The sequence below is a fragment of the Periplaneta americana genome, chromosome 16 (genome assembly GCF_040183065.1).
Source record: "Periplaneta americana isolate PAMFEO1 chromosome 16, P.americana_PAMFEO1_priV1, whole genome shotgun sequence".
NCBI lineage: Eukaryota > Metazoa > Arthropoda > Insecta > Blattodea > Blattidae > Periplaneta > Periplaneta americana.
This window is the reverse complement of record NC_091132.1, coordinates 153235293-153240674: the sequence shown is the minus strand read 5'-3', so window position 1 is coordinate 153240674 and position 5382 is coordinate 153235293. Positions and strand designations below refer to the sequence as shown.

The following is a 5382-nucleotide window of genomic DNA, read 5'->3' as shown; positions in this document are numbered from 1 at the left end:
GAGAGGACGAGGACGCACTACTGGGAAACTAACCATTTCTCTTCGTCATGGACCTCTCGCATGTTATATTGGTAATTAGTAACAAGTTTGAGGGAGGGACTACAACAATGCATTAGAATATACAGGTAAGTGTCAAAGGATTTTTGTGCTGAAAGTATTTGTGGCAGTGCACTAAAACCACGTGTTCATCACTATGTAAATATCACAGAAATCAATTAAACAAAATAAAATTATGCCTTCTTTGATGTAGCTTTTCTGGAGAATTACCTAAATATTAGCCTACTTAAACCTATCGTAGACCCAACCTAACATGTTGATCATTTTCTATTCATATAGCTGTAAATGTTGGTATCATGCATGAATTTTATGATATAACAATTTTTAGAAGTGTTATGTTATTGTTTGTTATTACAGATTGGCTTTACTACAGCCACGAATGTGATAAATTCACAGAAGGGGACCCCACTTGTGACACCAGGAAAACATAGACTACGTAAACATCCAGTGACGGATGCTGATGATTTTACGAAAGATGCAATTGCGAGATTTATTTATGACAAGTTACATAAAGGTAGGGAAGTTACAGGAATTATTGTGTTGATTTATGCAATGTAATTCTGATATTAGTCATATGTATAAAAATATGGCATAATTTTCATTTACTGTTACAGGGGAAGTACTAACAGCAGCAAAAGTTCTGGAACATATGAATGATGATTATGAAACATATTTATTTAGAGTATCCTTATCATCGGTGAAAAAAATTTTGAAAGAGATGAAATTTCTATGGAGCAAAGGGGATCCTTATACACATGTACGAGAAAGTGATGTTATTCGTTTTTAAGAGAATATATAAGAAATGTGGAGCGTGAGAACCCTAAACCCGTAGTATTCTTGGATGAGACTTGGATTTTTATGAATGGTAAATTTCAATGTATTGTGAGACATTGAGTGATTGAATTTTTTACTAACAAATAGGTTAACACTTATGTTGAATATGAAATTGCAATTAATATAGGCTACTAGTAATGAATTCAAGTGGGAACAACATGTTTTGCAATTAATAGTTTCATATTATAACTAGAGGTTAGTTATAAAATTCTTGAACGGTTTTCCTGTCTTTAAAATGTTTGTGTCTCTTAGAGTGTCAATGTGAATTGCTTGTCTCTCTCTGTTTTTTTAAGTAGGATCACCCACTTATTCATGAAATAAACCAGGTGAAGTTTCCAGTGACATGAATGGTGTTATTCATAGACCAACAAATGAGGGTGGAAGATTAGATGCCGGAACGAAAGGTGGATTTATACTCGGTAAGTTATATTGATTTATATTTTACATAAATTTGGCAAGAGTAATTTTTTAAATCAGGGTACAAAAATATAAAAATTGGTGACTAAATAAAAACGTGGGAAAGCCTTTCACCAAAGAGGATCTCATGTCATGTTATGTTATGTTATGTTTTATTTTCTTTATTTAAATGCTGTGAATTCATGTGACGTAATTATATGCCCAGGTATAATTTTTATTGCAGGTGCTGATTTAATTTTTTCATGCAATTGAAAGAAAAGTCAGGACTACCATAGTGCTATGAATAGCCCTGTAGTTGAGAAGTGGGTGCAACCACAGTTGTTGACCTGAGAACATTAGGGCAATGCGTTATTGTCATGGATAGTGCTGCATATCATAGCAGACTTGTGAAAAATCAGCCAACAACAAAATGGAGGAAAGAACAGCTACTGGTGATTGTAACTGAATATAATAGATTTGTTGTACTAAATGATAAGAGTTGATGGTGTGAAATCACCTTTTGATATTATATTTCAATATTAATTTCCATACTTTGCAGTTATTATTATTATTATTATTATTATTATCATTACTACTACTACTACTACTACTACTACTACTACTACTACTACTACTATTGCAACCGTTTCTCTTATTTCTCATAATTAGGCATACTTATAGATGCTACTTTTTTCTTTCAGGTGAAATTGAATCTACATAAGAATCCTAAAACAACAGAGCCTTGCCAATTACTGTTCTGAAGCGGCCTTGTCTTATGTGTTGTGTCTATATACAATTAATTCTTTCAGTTTTTTTTCCCCCCTTTAATCTAATGAAGTTGTTGGTTGATTGATACCAAGTGTTCAGCAGTTGATGTCATTTGTTATCTTGCACTCCAATATTTAACCAGATGATTGAAAGCTGTGTAAAGTTAAACAGTCAAGACGATGATCCATATCTTCATTGAGATTTCAGAAATGGCATGGGGAGATTCTGAAATATCAGTTCTTTGTAAATATTTGAGACAATCATGGCCTGTGATAATATGAGTACTGCCACTGTAGATTTTCATAGAAGTTCAGTTATTAAATTAGGTGTATTATTTTTACTATGTATTGTACTATATTTTTGTTTCGCTTAATTGATGAATTATATATGCTGTAAATTCAATAGTAGACTGTAGGCCTATAGCTTAACTGATGAATTGTATGTGCTATAAATTAAATAGTAGGCTGTATACCACAAGTGATGAATTGTTTATGCTTGTGATGTGAAGTAATTTGCATGATATTTATTATCAATTTCTGTATATTTCAACTGATTGAATTGTTTATACTTTTAAATTGAATTAACTTGCTTGCTATGTATTATATTTTATAGCTTAACTGATGAATAATTGTTTAGGTTTGTCAATTTAATAATCTGAGTGCCATGTACTTCATATTTTTAGTGGAGCCACCAATGTAGCTTAGTTGGTAGACTCGTTGGCCTGCAAATTCAGAGCTGCACTCGAGGGTAGTTTGGATCCCCCATTTGGTCTGATTAGTTGGTTTCTTCTGAGGATTTTCCTCCATCGTGGAGCGGATGCCGGATGGCCTATTGCAATTTTTTCATTTGCTTTAGAATCATTCCGATTTTTGTTACCACATTGTCATGTTCTGATCTTGTTATTCTTTTAACAGTGTGGTAAGATGCAGGTATAGATAACCTTACAGTAATTTTGCTACCTTTCAACTACCTCATTACCTCCCACTCCATAAAGTTCATGGATCCACAGAAGTACCAGTCTTCGATGTAATTCGACCATTTTGCTTAAAATATTAAAACACTGTAAAATATTGAGATTTCATGCTGTTACGTCCAATACTGCAGCAAGAATATCTGATTTTGAGTCTGATAGTATGACAGCCTTCTCAGATTTATGAAGTTGATACTGGAGATTTTGTAAGCTTAAAAGTGTATCTAAATTTTCACTATCAAAATTAGTCAGTGTTTGAAGTTAGTTAGTTAGTTAGTTAGTTAGTTAGTTAGTTAGTTAGTTAGTTAGTTAGTTAGTTAGTTAGTTAGTTAGTTAGTGGCATTTAAAAAGGGCGCGTCAGCTACTATGGCTATTTGCACCCTTATCTAAAATCTTTCACTAAACACAAACACAATACAATAACCAGAAAGTTTAAAAAACTAAAAAGCATTGTCACGGTTAAAATGGGGCAAACAAGTGTTTGAATATAATTCCCTGTAAAAGGGAATATACTGGTATTGTACTACAACACCACTACATCTATGGCTTGGTAAACAGGATCCATCTATAAAAAATACTGTATGTAGTCACTCACTGACCAGATCATTTATCGTTTCTAATGATTTTTAAAATGTCTGGAGAAGTATCACATTTCTTAACATCATCTGTTAAAGTTAACTTATATACTATTCATTTTGAAATAACTTGGGATTGTGTTTTATTAGTAAAGTTTCCCTTGATTGAGCAAGTTTGAGTTCTCCAAGTAGAGTCAAAAAGTCTGTTGGGTTTTTGGCTCAGTTTATTAATATTTGTGGACTGTGATTTTTTGTTCTAGACAACCATATTATCTGCAAATGATGAGATTATCATAAGACCTATTTCTTTAGTTAGACCATCGACATTAATATTGGAAAATGTATTCCTGAAAACAACAATGTGGGAAGCCCAGATGAATCTGTCTCTATTTACATATTTGTGACAATGAATCAAATAATCAAGGCACTGACCCAATGTAACACTTTATCATGGACACCCTAAGTTTGCAATTTCTTAAGTGATTTATATTTACAGAGCCATATGATCCTTGAAAATAAATTAAAATTGCTAAGGTGTTTTGTTTTCTGTTTAAAATATCTTTAATATCTTGACTAAAATTTAAAATCTGTCCATTTGTTGAATGTAATTTTCTAAAGTCAACTCAATAAGATGAAAGTTAGTTACTAGATTCCAGGAACCAATTCAATCTATGAAATCATCTCTTCCATAATTTTGGCTATCATACTGGTAAGTGGTACCTGTCGATAATTCGAAAAGATATTAGTTGAATAATTGCTTTTCAAAATTGATGTTATGATAGATTTTCTCCAGACAGATATTGTATTTTAGTTGAGATTACAAGATAAAAGTAGTGAGTTTGCTTGTTTGCCAACATATTTAAGAAAATCAGCATGTGTATTGTCTGGACTTGGAGATGTTTTGGGTCTTATGTTATTAAATGAATAGTAATATTCAGTTCTTGATTAAATATTGTTATATAAAGTAGATTGTAGATTTAATATTTCTTTCAGTTTTTCCTTAATAGTCTGACGTACACAGATAAAACTAACACCCACACCACCAACTAATCTAATAGAAATTAAAATATAATTAAATGTAGAAAAAGTAATTAAAATTATAAATACACGTAATAAACCATACCCCCTAATTTCAACAATATACTATTTTATTCCCTTTTACAGCTTGTAGATAATTATTAATTATAGTTATTACTTATTAGCATAATATTTATTGAACTTATTGGCTATTTCACTTCGTTTGAAAGATGTTATTGTGTACAAAAAGCATTTTTTGATGATCGTTTCATGCTGTATGTTGTGTATAAATCTATTATTTCTGGCCATCTGTTCTGTGTAATCCATCTTTTGTATAGAATTAATAAAATACTCTTTTGATAGTAATTATTTTATTAATTGAGTATTTAATTTACACCAGCTCACATTTCTTGAATCATTTGTTTTTTCTTATTTAAATTTAGGACACAACAGCCAAAAAGAGACTTCACAGTTATGTATCATACATTTTTTCAATGACAGACGTGGAGTTCCAGAAATAATAAGTGTAAGTGTAACATTATTAAGCAATTTACAAACAAATGAAATCTTTAAAAAGGTATCTAGAAGTGAAATTACTTATGGCTTTTAAGGACCAAAATGATTTTTGTAAGTTGATTTATTATTATTTCAGTTTTAGCCTAGTTGTATTATCCATTTCCTTACTAATTTCAAAAGATAATCAGAAGTTCATTCGAATTCCAACCAAAAGTCAATTGGTTATTAATTTATCTACCTTTAGGAAGT

At 31.1% G+C, this 5382-nt stretch overlaps 1 long non-coding RNA gene across 1 annotated transcript; it reads left to right on the top strand.

Annotated features, from left to right (window-relative positions):
* Positions 1-437: 437 nt before the first annotated feature.
* LOC138691373 (uncharacterized) lies at positions 438-4627 on the top strand. The gene is made up of 5 exons (XR_011329868.1): positions 438-571; positions 672-922; positions 1185-1310; positions 1532-1739; positions 1989-4627. It is a non-coding gene; the product is annotated as an uncharacterized lncRNA (long non-coding RNA).
* Positions 4628-5382: the final 755 nt, after the last annotated feature.